This window comes from Stenella coeruleoalba (genome assembly GCF_951394435.1).
Source record: "Stenella coeruleoalba genome assembly, chromosome: 9".
NCBI lineage: Eukaryota > Metazoa > Chordata > Mammalia > Artiodactyla > Delphinidae > Stenella > Stenella coeruleoalba.
The window spans coordinates 55,799,618-55,817,772 of NC_137155.1; the positions used below are offsets into that span (position 1 = coordinate 55,799,618).

The following is an 18,155-nucleotide window of genomic DNA, read 5'->3' on the forward strand; positions in this document are numbered from 1 at the left end:
AGACTTCCCTGCCCTCATCCACCGTCAGGAATACAGTGATCTTCGAAAGTCACCCTCATTCTCTTCATAGCTGGGGAACATGGATGGGGTGCAAAAGCCCTTCCTGCTGCTCCCAAGAAAGAAGAACCTCTGAGAATCCTGAGACACTGTCGATGTTACGCCTTGCAAAGTTCCTTCTCGTATCGGGCTGTTCCACTAGACTTCCTAGGGCTGAGAGATCTCTCCGTGAGCCTAGTGGGTCTTCCCAGAAAACAATGGGGGTGGGGGCTAGGAGAGTAAATTACCCTTCTTATGTAAGAGAATGTGCTTTCACACAACTGGGTACACTGTCCAACCTCAGAGATGCTGCGAAAGGCTGCGATCGAGCCTGTTTGCTCCCCACTGTACCCCCGAGAACCCAGCGAGATGCTTAAACACATAGTAGGTGTTGACTGAATGAATGAATGAAAAACTGGTGAAGGTGAATTACGAATAAAGTAAACAAAATAACCAGCAAATGTAGATTATAAAGGCTGCCAAAGACAGCTTGCCTGCATGTAAATCCTGACTAAATTGGGCCCCTTCCTATCACCTCAGTGTACATCAGTCCCTATAGCTCTCTCAGCGATCCAGTTGCCCTTCGTAGATACTTAATAAAAACCCTTTGGACTGAGTTAAATTACAATGAGACCTTATTAGTGGGGTCCCAAATGCCTAGGCTCTTATAAAAAAAAAGCATATTTATTGGTGCCAGTACCTCAGAAGAAGGGGAATTATTCTGCACAGAGGATATGAGAATTACAGGAAAAGAAAAACAGGGACATTTTCTAATAATGAGAAGAAAGGAATCCAAATGGTAAGATTTTAAGAAACACAAGCAGTGTTCCACTTTAATGGAACTAGTCTGTTTAAAGCTTCAATACATGGCCTGAGGGACCTCCATGAAATTTTCTATTCCGATTAATTTCACGAAGTAAAAATAATACATGTTAGCGGTTCTCACCATTCTGAGGACTTTACATGTATTATTGTTTAATCTTCTTGATAGCCCCATGCATTAGGTTTACTAGTATTACCATTTCCATCTTTCAGATGAGGAGACTAGATCTGGAGAAGTTAAGTGAGTTGCCCAAGGTGACACAGCTGGTACGTGGTACCTCAGATATTTGAACCTAGACAGTTTGACTCCAGGGCCCATGCTTTTAACCTCTTCATTGTACCACCCCCTGGAAGGACGAACGTTCCACCTTCTTCCCCCTTTCAACCCACAGGTACATCCAGTATTATCTGGTTTTTATACTCTTTAGAGAGAATGCTCTTGGACAAAACCCTATGATGTGTTTTTAAGTGCGATTGGTGTCTAAGACTACACCTCAGCATTGAGGTTCTAAGGAACAGTACTGTTAACATGTGGGTGTTTAAAACAAAACAAAACAGAAAGTGGACCGTATTTGAGGGCAGCGGTTTTTGTCTGTTTAGTTCACAGCTAAACCCCAAGAGCCTAGAATAGTGCCTGGGATGTGGCAGGCACTCAGAAATATTTGTTGAACTTCTGGTTGAACCAAGATGAGATATGCAGCATCTTTTATACAGGTACCATATAAACTTTATAACACGGTTAAGATCCAGCCCGCAGGACACAGTTCCTTGGAAGAATCCAAATTGCTGTCTCACTTCCTGTTTGCCTTATATTTTATATTAGAATCATTCTGTGAGATGATCAAGGCAGCTTTATGATGGTTAAGGAATATCTCCAAAATCACACAACTTACTAGAGGAAGAAATAAATAGCGCTAGAACAGAGGTCTTCTCGATTGACCTGATCTGGGTGTAATTGATGTTTTCTTAGCCCCATAAGCCCAAGTTCAAGCAGATAGGTTAATCACCCGATAACTTTTCATTTGCACATTGAGGCAGGACTGTCTCGTGGTTAAGAGGCATGGGCTAAATGACCAGACTTAGGTATGTTTCTTAATGCCTCTGAGCCTTGTTTTCCTTATATGGAGAGAGTGGGTACTATGGTATTTGCCTCTGTCAGGTCCCGGTCAGGAGAGAAAACCCACTCCAGGAACTTCAAAGAGAGGGCACTTCCCATGGAGAATTGATTACCTGGATGGTGGAAGGGCTAAGAGGCCAAATAGGAGGGGGAGGCAACCCAGAGATTAGCTGCGTCAGGAAGCTACTGTCTCCCCCTCATAGGTGTCAGAGCAGGTAGTGATACCAGCTCAGAAGCCAGGGCTAGAGGGAGCTGGATCCATGGAGGAGACCCAGCTGTTTCCAGAGCCACCACCTGCGTCAGAGCAAGAAAGGAGAAATTCCCTCACTTCTTGTCCCTTCCTGCCCATCAGCCTTTACCATTGCCTCTAATTGGCTGAACCCAAGAAGCCAAGGAGCCTGAGAAATGTGACACAGAGCAGAGCAGGAAAAGGGCAGAGACTGGATCTGGGAGCAGCAAAGAGGCCAGCAACCAGCTCAGGACCTCATGGAGCTGCTGTGAGATTTAAATGAGATATAAGTAAAGTATGTAGCACTGTGCCTGGTATGTAACAGTGCTTAATGAAAGTTATCGTTGTTATTATATATTATAGGCCTTGGACTAGGCATGGGTAATAGAAAAGATACAGATTCTTCCGCCCACAGCAAGTAGCCCATTTTTTAAGCCATGACAGATAATTTGGGCCTCCGGAGTGAAATCTTCTAGTGGGTGTTATCCCACCATGATGGTTCAAGTGCCAACGTCAGAACATGAGTATCATCCCCTCAGACATCAATGTTTATGGAGAAAAACAGGCCGATATTGGCTTATAAATGTTTTTACTTTCCTAGAATAAAGGGGTCATTAAAAATGCAAAACATTCTTACATGAGACACAAAATGATCTGTCAATAAAATAGGCATCAGCTCAATCATCTTCCCTGATAAGAGGGTAAGTCAATGTACTGTTTATACAGCTGGCTGCATGTCTGATTTTAAAGTATTTGATACTTTCCTAAAAAGGCAGTGGTGTTACTGTTAGAAGTTTATTTTAAAGGAGAGTTTTCTCGAATAACACATGCTCCCCACACTGCTGACATGGAGCCTTGGATGAAGGGGTTCATGTCCTGATAACGAGCAGAGCCCATGGATGGTGCTAATTAGAGGCCAAGGAATCTTGTCTCTCTACCTCTTCCTTTTTATTCCAGGCCTTGGCATCACAGAATATCAGTGCTGGAACTCGGAAAACACATTAGCATGTTTCACTAAGATGTAGAGACCCCTCTGAAAACAGCAACGCCAAGTACTGCCAATATACGTTGTTAGTAGAAAGATAAGGCAGAGATTGAGATAGTGACTTGACCACGGCAAAGGGGCCCAACTCCACCAAGGAAGCATCTGATGCTCCCCGCCATCTCATCCTGTCTCCATCTACTGTGGGACATGTAGAAAATAGGCTGTGGGGAAGATTCATCCTCTTCGTGTTTGAAGTAATAAAGCCATCTTAAATATCAGGCATCCTGGAGCATTTTAAGTAGGTAGAAGGTATAATCTGTATCTTCCATACAATGACTAAATGAAATCGCTGAGAGCTTTAAATTCATCTCTAAAAGAGCACGAATGAAAATGTTATTTTATACAGAGAAATAAAGGGAAAGATGGAGTGAGGTTCCCAAAATTACAGGTAAAATTGAGCTAAATTAATAACCTCTTTCCTATACAAAGTGGATGGGCTTGACGACTCAATGACTCAGAAGTCACCATAGGTTTAAGACAGTGGAATGGCTTTGCCCTTCTCAATGCTAATCAAAAACCTCTCAAAAAGGAGAGTTCCTGAACACAATAGATTTCATTCTGATATTGTTTCCTGGTTCTTTCTTTTTGGTCCCCATTATAAGTGATATCACTGTTCCCACTAGTTAGGCATGAGGTACTGCCAACCCATAATTACAAATCCCCCCACACCGAGCCCCTGGGCCAGCACTCTGTTACATCGAGCTGTCAGTGGGTTTCATCTCCAAATTGTAATGGCATTATTTGCTTTATTTAGGCTTGGGTGATACAGGATGGATGCCCTTCTAGAAAAGCGTGTGCATTTAAGATGGCAGAGCAAGAATGATTTATATGGGGTATAACTCCTTAATCTGTCAAAGACCTGGCAGAACCTTTCTGGGAAAACGAATTGCAGCCAGTTCCTTCCAGTGCTTGGAGTTGAACTATCGGCATCTCTGCCAGCTATCATAAGGTACAATCTGCCAACCATAAGAGGAGAGGAAACCAGATTCCTCATTCTCAGCATTTGTGCATGCCTGATAATGCTAAGTTTCTCGTGAACCAATTATTCAGATTTGAAAGTCCCCTTGACAAACATTCACCATTTTCCTTTGATCGCTACAAAATCACATGACCTTTCTGAACCATTTAAGATGCATACAAAAGTAATTTGTATCCCACAGCCATGCTGATATAGATGCTGTGAATGTCAGGTCTGTGATGCCCTTGAGTTCTCATGAAGGCTAGAGATGCAGGCTGCTAATTCGATGGGAAAGGTGAGGAAAGGGTCTGCCCCAACATGGGAGACGTTTTGCCTGAGTTCGAGAGTTGTCCTGTCACTGACTGTTCTCCCTACTCTCCTTGTTGTGCTTCTTGCTTCACTGGCCCCTCTCCCTGATCCTCCTCCCATTAATCTGAGAACTGTACTGGACTCACTGCTCATGCACCAAAGTTGGCAGCACCAATGTTAAGGAAAGTGGTATGGTGTGGAGCATGTCTCCCTATGAAACCCAGAGTCCTCAGAACATCCCTGGGTTCTCCCTGGGAGAGGCCCCAATTCAATCCTGTCGGATCATCAAGGCCAGTAGTTATCAATAAGGATGATTTTTCCCACAGGGGAAATTTGAGAATGTCTGGAGAAATTTTTGATCATTACAACTGGGGGTAGGGAGTGCTACTGGCATCTAGTGGGCAGAGACCAGGGATGCTGTTAAACGTCCTGCTATGCACAGGACAGACTCCCACAAGAAAGACTTGCATGACCCACAATGTCAATAGTGCCAAGGTTGAGAAATTGTGATCTAGATCTTAATCAGGGTGTGCAAATGAGAGGGTTCGGGCAAGTATCTCTCTTCCAACTGGTACAAGCCCTGCACAGAAGCTACACCCCATGCAGGAGCTCTGTTTAGGCCCTGCATTTGCCTGATTCAGCAGATCACACTTTAATAATGTAATTCAGTTCTTCCTCATTTTTTTAATGTTATTTGGGCCCTTTAATATAATTTGGCAAGCTATTATAGTTGTTACAGCTGCTAGTTTTGCCCTCAATACTGATTTCACTTATGACCTCAGCTGGAATAAGATTTAAAGTTTGAGATGATGTAAGTGAATAAGGATTATTAGATTTATTCATATGGCAATTTAAATAAGAAACTGCCTGGCTTAGAATAAGTGGTAAATGAAAAATGCTAGTGATTTATAGACCTGTCCACTTTAAAGATTTATATGATGTGTGGGATGATTAAGTAAGAGACAGGCCTGATTATATGAAATATGTAATTTTTGTAAATGCAGTGTTGGAAGCAAGCTGCATAGCAGTTTTTATTACATGATTATCATAAACTGGGACGCAGAGTCATGTGCGATTTCCACAGGGAGTCCTTGCTCTGATTCTTCATAGCTGAAGAGGAGTGTGTTCATAGGCAGTGTGTCTAACTTCAGCCCCAAAACATCAGTCAGGTCGGTCCCCCAGAAGGCAAGGCAGGCCGGTGATTTCAGACCTGACTCAGTGACTGCCCAGCCTGACTGATTCTCTCTTTTGTAAGGAACTCGGCTACATTGTTCAGGTAGCAGCAGCCAAACTTGTGAGATGGAGTTTGTCCTATTTTATTGACACACTTTAGTGAAAATACTCATGACTCCAGAGTTCTACAATCAGAAAGAGGTATGCAAGGGACTGTGATGTAGTCTCCTTTCTCCATTGTGAATCTTACTCTTACTTGAAAACTCTGAGGGCTCAGAGGTGATTCAGCCACATCTCAGGTTACTTCCCCTTCCAGGAGCCCCAGGAGCCTGTGGAGAGAGTTGAGGTCCAGTGCTTCTCCGAGGCTTTGTACACAGCTCCAAAGTCAGCCAAGCGATTGCTCTGGAGGAATGCACAATGGTTCGAGTCTTCTCTCTCAGGAGTGGGGAATATGTAAGAAATATTATTCATATTTAAATTATTTTCACAGCTGCTTGGTACAAACAAAAAACAAAATAAAACTGAACACCTATCCTAGGAGAACACAGAGTCCTGAGTAGCAGTCATATTTCTTCCACAAATTGATGTTGGACCTTGGGTAAACTGTCCACCTCTGTAAACTCAGGGCTACAGCTTCTATATCCACTTCTCAGGGTGGGTATGAGGTGCTAAAGGGGGTAGCTGAAAGGAATGCCCTGTGTGAAGCAAAGGGCAACCTATAAATGCAAATAGAAAAGGAGGCTCAGAAGACAAAATGGGGGCTTCCCTGGTGGCGCAGTGGTTAAGAATCTGCCTGTCAATGCAGGGGACACGGGTTCGAGCCCTGGTCCGGGAAGATCCCACATGTCACGGAGCAACTAAGCCCGTGCGCCGCAACTACTGAAGCCTGCGTGCCTAGAGCCCATGCTCCGCCACAAGAGAAGCCACCACAATGAGAAGCCCCTGCACCGCAACGAAGAGTAGCCCCCGCTCACCGCAACTAGAGAAAGCCCGCGCACAGCAACGAAGACCCAGTGCGGCCAAATATAAATAAATAAATTTATTTTTTTAAAAAAAGACAAAATGGAGGCCAAAGCAAAACAGGAAACACCTTCATTCAATAAATATCCATGGGGGCCCTTCGAGTAACCAAGAGGAGCAACCCAACCTGGGGGGAGCTCAGGGCTGAGTTTGGGGATTATCTAAACTCTGCAGTGTTTACACAACAGATTAAGTGCTGAGGAGGAGTATAATTCAGCTGGGGAGGTGGGAAGTGTGGGGTAGCAAAGTAGAAAACTTCACAGAATAAAGAGCATTGAAACCAGCTCTTGCAGAATGTAGAAGAATTAGACAAACAGAGAAAGGAGACTCCTAGTCCATCCAGATGTGTGACCACTCTGGCCCTGAGACCACTGAAAGGAGGTGGAGAAAATGACCAACATGCAGTTGATTTGCTATCAGGAACCAGGAACACATGTATAGTCAAGCTTTGTGGAGGAGAGTGACGCAATGTTCTGCAGATCTAGAAACTTCCAAAGCTGGCAGGGATCAGAAACTCTTAAAGTCCAACCTCATGTTGAAATTTAATATCCTTCATTAAAAATATGGAATTTTTGGGCTTCCCTGGTGGTGCAGTGGTTGGGAATTCTCCTGCCAATGCAGGGGACACGGGTTCCAGCCCTGGTCCGGGAAGATCCCACATGCCACGGAGCAGCTAAGCCCGTGTACCACAACTACTGAGCCTGCACTCTAGAGCCCATGAGCCACAACTACTGAGCCCGTGTGCCACAAGTACTGAAGCCCGCACACCTAGAGCCTGTGCTCCACAACGAGAAGCCACCGCAATGAGAAGGCCGCACACCACAACGAAGAGTAGCCCCTGCTCGCTGCAACTAGAGAAAGCCCACGCAACAACGAATACCCAATACAGCCAAAAATAAATAAATAAATAAAATATATTTTTTAAAAAATGAGGAATTTTTAACAGATTATAACAACTGTACTCACACCACTCTTTCTCTGATATAATGTTTGTACAATTTACTGATCAAGTATAATTCTTTTCAACTTTTAATGTGGCCATGGATTTTTAATAACTAATCAGAATTTCCCAATATACTGATTTTTAATAAGTATTTTTCTTTTATTTAAACAGTAAATGTTTTGGTCCAGGATCCTGATAAACTGATTATTATTTCTGAAAGACTCACGTTGCCCATCTTGATTAAATGTGATGGCATAAAGACAGGATCTTATTTATGCCAAATGAATTGATATTTTTAAATTAAAAAAATGTAATCTTTTAGCTCTGGATTTCTTCTAATAACCTTGGAATCTTATGCCCAGTTTCTCTAAGATAGGAAAATAACAGCAAAAGGAACCCAGGCTGTCAAATTATGGCTATTCTCACTCAGAAAAGAGAAATATTTTTAGTTGCTAACTGGAGACATTGTCGTGGAGCAAAAAGTATAGGTCAAGAGAGAGAAGAGCAAATTAAATAGTAAGGTGCATTTGTTTCTTGGAACTTCATCACCACTCCTTTTTTCAAAGCCTACTTATCCAACAAAGGTAGGTTTTAGATTTATTTCCTAATTACTACATTAACAGACTCCCTAACATTTTCCTGGTCAGTTTTACGAGTTCATTAATAAGGCAATCATGGTTTGGGAAAGCTTTTCTGTACCACTTGATATTGATGTCCTCTATAAAAAGATGGCCAACCGAGCACCTGATATCCAGTCAAGTCAGATTCAAAAACTGCAGTCTTAGAAAGATAATGGAATGACCATGACCTCAAGTACTTTGAGCCAAATAGCAACTGTCAACTGATAGCAGTATTTGACCTCAGAGGCAGGTGACTGAAACCAACCTGAAACAGCCATTTTCTCAAATTCTGTTCAGGATAGTAAACCATGTTGGGAGAAAATCACCCACCTGAGTAAGGAAGCCTCTTGTAATCAATGACCTAGAAACGGGCACCATGATTTGGGTAGAAAGTATCACAGCCCCAAGGATTCTGGGATGCTGGAGGTTTGTTACTCTGGATCAAGTACCGACTAAATTATCACAGAATTTTTGCTTTCCGTGGTTGAGATTGTTTTGCTTTCTTTTGATTTATTTTTAATTCTTCTCAAGGAAATGGTAACATACATAAGAGTAAAGAAAGCATTATTAAATATCCCTACCTACCCATCATGGAGTTTCAATAATTACTGACTCAGGGCTACTTTTGTTTCATCTGTAATCAGACATCATATCATTTCACCCACAAATTTTAACTAAATACTTATGTGCATGTCTCTAAAATACTTAAGTACACATTTCTAAAAATAAACTTTAAAAAACCCACAAATCCAAAACCATTATCACCACTGAAACATTAACAATAATTATTTAATTTCATCAAATATCCCCTCAGTGTTCATTTTTCCCAGTTGTCTCCTAAGTGCTTTTTACAGTTTGTTCGAATTGTCCAAATAAGGTCCATATGTTGCAGTTGGTTGCCATGGCTCTTGTGTCTTCTTTAGTCCATAGGTCCCTGTCTCCCCACCTTAATTTTCCTGGCCATTCACTTATTGAAGACACAGAGTCATTTGTCCTAGAGTTTCCCACATTCTGGGTTTTGCCCTCTGTGCCCTATTATTTTCTAAGAAGTGGTGGTTAGATCGAGCCTGATTAGATTCAGATTTGATTTTTTGACAAGACCACTTTATTAGACGTGTCATGTACTTCCATCAGAATCGTCATGGTATCTGGTTGTCTTTTTCTGTGATGTTAGTGGTCACTGATGATCGATGCTCTCTGTTAATATAGGGTGTTTAGAGAAAAGCACTGAACCAAAACATTCAGAAGGTTTTGTTTAAAAAAACAAACCAATAAAAATAATTTTACTCTGTGCCAGGCACTGTGTTTTGCAGCACACAGTGCCTCGTTTAATCACTGGGACACCCCTATGAGGTGGTGCTGGGGGAGGATTTGAACCCAGTCAGTCTTCCTCCAAAGCCCGTTCTCTTAGCTGCCACAGAAACAAATCACCTTGCGGGTCCCATGGGCTACAAAAGGAGAAGCCCTTGCACCTTAGGTAATATAAATAATTAAAAGAAGTGGGGGTAAACCACAACCAAAAAATGGTTGAATCTTTAAAAACACAGTATACATTTGTTCTTTTAAAGATAGATCATAGCACCAAGTAACTTTATTAACTGGCAAACACAATCATTGAAGGGGCATATCATCTGATAGTAGATGAGAGTTCAGCTAGAGTCACAGTGTCATCGTGGTACAGACACAAAAGAGGCAGAGGGGTTTTGGACAGCCTTCCTTGAATAGGGCTGAAATAGCAGTTTGAATGTCACCAAAATGACTAGATGCTATGATGTGCTGTTTAAAGTCAGCTCCACCCTTTACACAAATCAACTTAGAGTTATGTTACCCACTCTCAGTGTGCAAGTGTTGCCAAAATTAGAGTCATTTCATTAATCTCTCATGTCAGGGAGAGGTGGCTATATATCACTCCAGGTTACATTGACAGGAAGACAATAACATTACATTTCCACGGTGCATCAAATAGCATTTCTCTCAATTCATTTGCTATCAGAGTCTCTATAAAAATGCCTTATAACTAAGGTATGTCTATCTTTTAGTCTTCAATAAGACTGGCTTCCAGATAAACATTTTATTTTTTAACATAAAGGAAGAAAAGTATGGAAGCTTCGCTTCAGATGACATCTGTAAACAAATAAAAAGATTAATATTTTTTTTAAAGTGCTTGTCTCATTCCCACCAGGGAGAAGAGAAGGAAAGGGGGGGGGGAAGGAAGGAAGGAAGAGAGGAAGGTGAGGGAGGGAGGAAGTCTTAAACTTAACAGTATTTAGGATGCTGCCTTTTTTTTTTTTTTTACAGTATTTAGGAAATGTAGATAGGTGTCAAACACAAAGCTAGGTAACAAGATAAAAAGTGATGCTTTATCATTTTAATTTATTTTTGAAAATAAAATGACCAAGCAAATTCAAAATTCCTTCTTCCTACGTCTTCGTTTCTCACAGCTCACTTTAAATCAGCAGTGCACTTGTTTAGGATTCTAATTCGAGACCCTGGGTAACTTACAAGCTCTAACGGAGTGCCCCCAAGTTCCCGAATAGCGGTTATTAACAAGCAACTGTCATGGTAGAGATTTCTGTAAACTATTCTCTGAAACAGTATTCCTTCCCAGTTATTCTTAAAAGCAATTTAAAATAAATTATGTTTGATAGAAGAAGGATTGTTTTCTAATAGAGTAAGGCATTATTAAAAATAGGAACGGGATCTCAAAGAATGCATTGTAAAATAATAATCGGATGCAAGAGATCAGCCTCAGGGGCTTGTGCTATCACCATTTTACTGTTGTTTCTACAGCCCATAAGTCTTTACATTACCCAGATCCACCTATTTGGTTCTTTAATCTCACATAACTCATTATGCTACCAGGTGTTTCTGTAACAATTTATTAAATGTTACTCCTTGCCAGCAGTTCTGCTGCTCTGTGAGCCAGCTTTTGTGTTTTAACCCCAAGAACCATTTCATGTCACAAGATTGTGAACATACACTGCGATAACATTAAATGTCTCTTAACTGTGCGCTGAAGATACCATTCAGAGAGTAAAGGGCTCGCAAACAACACAACGGCCAAGAAAACAAAGCCGGGCTGGTTCAGACCGCGGGGCGCAGACCAGTCGCTGCAGACAAAGGAGGGCCGACGCTCCCCCTGGCGCATGCGTTGTGCCAGCAGGATCAGGTGGCGCCCGGCAATGAGGTTGAAACAGCACCGCCAGGCTGCAGTCCGCCAGACCTGGGTACAAATGCTGCTCTGCTACTCACTAGCTGTGTGTTTTGGGGCAAGTGACGTAATCGCTCTTAGCCTCAGGTGCCACCTGGTAAAGTTATTGTGAGGACTAAAGAGAAATACGTGTATAGCTTCTTGTTATGTGGTAGATGCCCAATAAATGGTATTCGTTATTACCACACACCTTATTAGCTCTAATCATCATCCCAGATATGTAAGGGACATCACCATGCAACATTGCTGTCTGTAGACTGATCGTGTAGAAAACTATATTGAAAGATAAATTTAAATAATACCCATCCCTCTTTCAGAAATTCTTTTAGAATTTGGAACGTCTGAAAATGGAGTCGTGTAAGTGGGTTGTCCGCCCTTGTGCTTTATCTTGCCTGTGTATTCACTGCTCTCTTCCTCTGTTCAAACAAGAACAGAAATTCAAATCTGTGGGTGTACTAAAAGAGCACAGGTCTTTAAAAAGCAGCATGGGTGAGTGGAGCAAACTGTTCAGCTGCAAAAAAATTCTATATATAGAGCTCTGAACTCGGAGCCACCCAAAATTTCATTCTAACCTTAACATTCTGAATTAATCAATCCATCCTAAATCAACACTTCAGAGGCTGACATAGAAGCCAAATATAATACTTCCCACATACCATCCGCTTTGGAATGTTGTTCAAATATTGATGAGTTTTGAACTCAGTGTGTCAGTATAAAGATATTATAGGCTACATCCGAAAGCCAGACTTGAGGGGCGTGGGGGGAGGAAGGGTCAAAGACAGATATTTTCTATACACATTTCCTTTCTGAAGCTATATGGAAATGTCAAATAATATCACAGATTAACTATTCATTTTACTTTTTTTCCTCCCCAGGAAAGGATATTTCTGGGACTGTAAAAGTCTGTCTGCAAACTGACCTACCCTGAAGACAGCAAAAAATATCTAAGAAAATTAAAATACAACAGTGCATTCCAGGTCCAAAAATACACACAGACATTTATCTAGCCCCAAAAAAGAAAGGAAAAAAAACCAAAAAAACAAAACAGCGTATTGCAAAGAAAGGTATTTTCCTGGGAAAATTCTGCCTCTGTGAGGTTAATGGTCAGGCATTTTTTCCCTATCTTGCTATTCCTTAAACATGGGCCTGCCAAATACTGTCCTTCCCCTGCTGCAGTTACTAACACACACACACACACACACACACACACAAAGCGCCCTGGACAGGTCTAGTCTTAGCTGGACCCATAACAAAAGGAGTCATGTATCCTACCGCCTTCCCAGGAAGGCTAATGACAAGGACCTGTATTTATGCTTGGTGAGGTTGGCATGGGCTAAAAGAGGAAACATCCAGACATGGATGGTCTGGTAGGCTCAGAAACATATTTGTAATTAACACAAGATTAAGTGTCAGTAGTTTCTATTTGGAGAGGAGGTGGGTAGGAGGGAGAAAACAACCACAAGATGTAGGAAAGTTCAGGAAATGTAAAACAACCCAGGAAGCACGTGCCCCTTTTAGAAGATGGGCATTGTCCTCCTCTGCTGTGTCCAGGGTTTCAGACAGCCTCCACCGCATACAGTACTTGAGAACCACCAGATGGAACTAAAAGAACAGTGGAGCTGTTGCAGCATTTTCCCATGGGCTGCATGGATGCCGAGGTAAGTGCCTGGAGTGGTTGTTACCTCTGGAAAATCTGCCTAAGTGGGCCCAGGAAGTCACCACCTCCTACATCTAGCCCTCAGCTCATCAGTCCTTAATTGTTAGTTCTGTACCAAGTTGTCCTCTTCAGTCTGTCTGGTAAAGAGCCCCTGAGGTTTCTCACAGCACGCCTCCAGTAGCTCATCACCCACATCCAAGCTTAGTCCAGGGACCTTAAGGAAGCCCTAGGTTCTCTGGTCAGGACCAGCCTCACCTATGGGTCTGTCCAGGTATGATTTTAAGGTAATATGAGTAGTTTCCTCCCCCACTTTCAGTCCACCTCACTCATCTGCCCCAGATAAATGCTTCATAAAGTCATATCTTTGAATCGCCCTGTCCAGAAGCTTCCTATAAGATGAAAATACATTAACGCCAATTTTTAAAAAGCATTTTAGCTATGTCAGTTCTCTGAGGAAATGGGAGGCTGGGGGAGAGGGAGGAAGGAAAACTGCCTACAGAGGTGTGATCTAAGTGGGGCACCCAAGAGAGGCTCTGGGCAGCCCAGGAGAGCGGGGAGCTCGGAGCTGAAAGAACGGGTTCGGGTGACAGGTGATGAAAAGGAACTGCAAGTGTGAGAAATTAGGGCAGACGGGGGAGGCCACATTTCTCCCGTCTCTTCATTTGAGGCCCTAGCTAAAGTCCAGAAGGCTCTGGAATAGGCTGAGCAAGCCTCTTACAGAGATTCTCCCGCAACTGGTCTGTTTTCAATGATCTAAAACAGGGGTTGGTAAACTATGGCCCACAGGCCAAATCTGGTTCAACACCTGTTTTGCCCCTATGAGCTAAGAATGTTTTTTTTCATTTTTTAATGATGGGGGATAAAATCAAAAGAAGAAGAATGCTTCATGACACATAAAAATTATATGAATTTCAGATTTCACTACGCATAAAGTTTTATTGGAATACAGACACTCTCATTTGTTTGCATACTTTCCATTCTCAAAACCTAATATATTTACTGTCTAGCCCTTTACAGAAAAGGGTTTTGGATCCCTGATCTAGATCATGGTTAAGGGCATGAGCTCTGTGGCCAGTGGTCCAGGTGGATTCACTGACACTGAGTAAATTCTCAGGCAAGTCATTTACTTTCCTTTTCTGAAAACTGGGGACCAATTCTTGGAGAGTGAGGGTAAGAACCAAACTAAGTGCTTAGCCCAGAGTGTGGTGTATGGTAAGCATTCAATAAATGTTAGCTACTTTTGTTTTAATGTGATTAGACACTGGCACATAATAGTATTCTTCCACGCCTCCCTGTCCTCCATTCCAGGTTTAGAATACATCTTGTTCTTGAACAAGGTTCTGGAAAGTCATTCAATTCGGTATAGCCGCCACTACCAAAAGATTTCAGGAAAAGCAATTGCATAACAGTAGTTGACAGTCATTTTGCACCAACAGCTAACCCCTAGAAATTCAACCTTCTACTTATTTCCCATTACTTAAGTAAAAGCAAATAAATCATCTTATAATCACTTTAACAGAAAAAGTTAATTAAGGCAGAAAAGTGATATGACGCACAAATAATTCTAACAAAGTTACACCGACTCAGGCAACGTGAGCTGAAATGAATCACTGCTTAAAGAGCTCTCTCATCTTGGCAGAAGCAACCAGCTGGAAGTTAGGCACCTTGGGGTAGAAGCTCATTGCTTCAATTCAAGAATTTCCAGTTTTTTAAGATGCTCATTGGTGTCACCTGAGGCGTATGTGAAGTATTAAAGAACAAATGTTGGAAGGAAAAAAGCTGAGAGTACTTGAGTGTAAAAAGGGAAACAGGAGACTTATTGAGGGGGCGAAATGAAGAGAGGGTCAGCCCCTGATGCAGGCGGATGGGTTACACTGCCCTCCACCAGATGCTGACCTCGTAAGAACCACCAAACACTGCAATGGAGGTGGAATGGCCTTAACTTTCCAGACTTCCAGGCTTTGGGTTAAAATAGGAGAGCATGGAACAGAATTCTAAAGACCTGGGTCAGTTAACCATTTCGTGAATTCTAACGAGAAATGTGCCAGGCCGTCTGCTGAGTATTTTGTATGCATTGTCATATTTAACCCATGCAATCCATTTAGGTAGGCTGTCTTGGCTACATTTTACAGATGAAGAAAATGAAAATTAGGAAAATCAAACAACTTTCTAAAAGTCACACCCCTAAGCAGCAAAACCAGAAATTTTTTAATTTAAACTTTTTGACTTAGCAGTACATGCGTGTGTAACTATAAGGTATATAGCGAAAAATAAGCAAATCTCCTTTCCTCCCTCCCCCAATGGAGGAAACTGCTGCTACTTAGTTTCTTTTGGATTCATCCAAAGAAATTTCATACATTAACAAACGTGTGCGCACATGATCTTTCACTCATACAGGGTAGAAGAGTAAACACACTGCCCTATAGCTGTTTCTCCCCCTCAACCCTGAATATTTTTTAGAGAACTTTCTGTGTTCGTGTATGTAGAGCTGAAACTTGAACCACACTACCCAGCGCCCAAATATGTGCTGATGACCATTTGCCAGATCGCCTCTGGGCACCAGTGAGCAGGTAAGCTGAAGGCATGGGTGCCAACCTCAGTGTCTGGGCTTGTAGGGGGAAAGTCTCATTGAGCATTTGCTGTTTCGAGGGTGCGGCGGTAAATCCAAAAAAAAAAAAAAAAGAGCAAGACCTAGTCTTTTTGTCCATTCATTTGAAGTTAAGAAGCATGTATCTGCTATCAGTCATGCAATCTGGGAGTTACCCAGCACAGACGGCACGGGAAAAATCTGGGAAGGTGAGAACCATTCAGAAAGAAAGGGAGGAAATGCAGGTGGGAAAGGGAATGGCATGAGGAAAGGCGAGGCCGGTGGCTGGGAGGCGGGTTTGAAGGCCCACGGGGAGGTAGAGCCAGGGCAGGTGGAACCAGCTTTTTGGCCGTGGTGTGACCACACACTGTTGCTTGTGGGATGTACTGGTAGTACTTTGTTATTAATAGCAGAAGGAGTCTCAGCTTTGTCTCCCCTTAAAATACTAAGCCGGCTTCCAACTGCAGTGATTTTATAAGGAGGTTTATACCCCGCTCCCAGTTCAGGTAGAAATCATTTGAGAAGCTTTTCCACTACTCTTCCTAAGGCTGAGAGCCCCACCTTGCCCCAGATATTCTGAAGGTGTATTGGGGGAGCAGCATACTGATATTCCACGTCTAGCTCGGAGAGGCCTACCCCAGTGCTGCCCTGCTTCACTAGAAGTGTGGTGAGAGCTTTCTTGAGTGCAAGCGAGAAACTGCATCATCTGTGATCCATAGACGGTTTGGGGAGATTGTGGACCCCGAAATCATTTGCAAATAATGCAGGTTAGAGCTACAGCTTCCATCAGATTTTTGACAGAGACTCTAGATCTGCCTGGATTTTGCACCTAAAGACTCTTTTTGATGAAATAGAATAGAAAATATCACCGGGCAGAGATATGATGGATATATTTGTTTGTTCACTGGGCATATTTATACAGGTGTGAGTTTCCACATAAAATGGGTTTCTCATACTGAGTCATGGTCTAAAAACTTTGAAATCCAGAATCTGCTCTAGGATATGCTCCTTTCCAGAATACAGCAACCTATTCCTGAAAAATCCAAGCAACCGGACCATGCCCAGGTATGCAGACCTCACATTCAAAGGAAGTTAAACCTCTTTAGGAGAGCCCACATCATGAAGGCCAAGAATAGAAGGAAAAGCCACGATTGGTGACTTAAGAGCCCTGAGGGAGTGCGTGGGGACACCATGCTTCCGCACTGGGTGACAGAGAGTTGGCATCTAACAAGGCAGCATTGGTAGTTCAGGCCATCCAACAAGACAGAAATAAATGGGGCCCTTATCCACATCTAGCTTATGTGCAGCTCTAGTTGATTTGAATTTGACACAGGTGGGCCGGCCTCCCTGGGCCTGCAGCTCTAATGTGCAGAGGAATCACCTGCATTATTGTCAAACATGGATTCCCGAGCCCTATCTCCAGAAATTCTGACTCAGACAGGGAAGGGAGAGAGGGAGATGATAATAGTTCACAGCCCACCCATACCTGGAAACCACTGGAAAAACAAAACATTCCATTTCCATGATGACAGGGCAATTTCCATCTGTCGCTAAGTATGCATTAAGCAACAGTAAGGAACTAGGAGGGCGCTGGGCATGGATAGTTTTTTTTTAAAATATATCTTAGAGCCTTGGGTTAAGGAGCATGTAAATGAACTCGTGTGTGTGTGTGTGTGTGTGTGTGTGTGTGTGTGCGCGCGCGCCACTATCTGCCTAACTAATATGTGTCTTAAACCATAGTTGGTTCTTTTGACAGATGAAGTGTGTGTGTGTGTGCATGTGTGTAATTTAATTAGGAAAGGCAGGGAAATGGGGGAATTGGAAGAGGGAGATGACAAATGGATAAAGGCATACACGTCCCTTCCTCTCCTATAACGTTTCTGGAGCAAGATTAGATTTCCTCTATTCTTCTACAATTAAAAAAGGATAGTGGCGGCTTTCCTGGCGGCACAGTGGTTGAGAGTCCGCCTGCTGATGCAGGGGACACGGGTTCGTGCCCCGGTCCGGGAAGATCCCACATGCCGTGGAACGGCTGGGCCCGTGAGCCATGGCCACTGAGCCTGCGCGTCCGGAGCCTCTGCTCCGCAACGGGAGAGGCCACAGCAGTGAGAAGCCCGTGTACCACACACACAAAAAAAGGATAGTGATGTGAATGAGGTCAGGGAGTTCCTCGGAGGCCCTTTCTTAAATAGTAGCAGGTGGAGTAACAGTTACAGAACAAGATAGTGGAGTGTCAGATCAGGACAAGGAGATCACATATCCAGGGCCGACATGAACAAGAGCAGAGAGACGGCCACTATCTGCCTGAAAATATGTGACTTAAACTATAGTTGGTTCTTTTGACGTATCACAAAATAGAGAAACAAACTTTAGGATTCATTGTACAGTAGAGGAACTAAAGGTCAGCTATGGTAAATTATTTGTTCAA

General features: G+C 42.7%; 1 long non-coding RNA gene across 1 annotated transcript in view; it reads left to right on the forward strand.

The window, feature by feature from the left end:
* The window catches only part of LOC307191524, a 63,242-nt gene that overhangs the window by 34,626 nt on the left and 10,461 nt on the right, over positions 1-18,155 (forward strand). The window contains exons 2-3 of the long non-coding RNA XR_013829795.1: positions 12,359-13,141; positions 15,601-15,710. This is a non-coding gene — a long non-coding RNA (uncharacterized lncRNA). The remainder of the gene's footprint in view (positions 1-12,358; positions 13,142-15,600; positions 15,711-18,155) is intronic.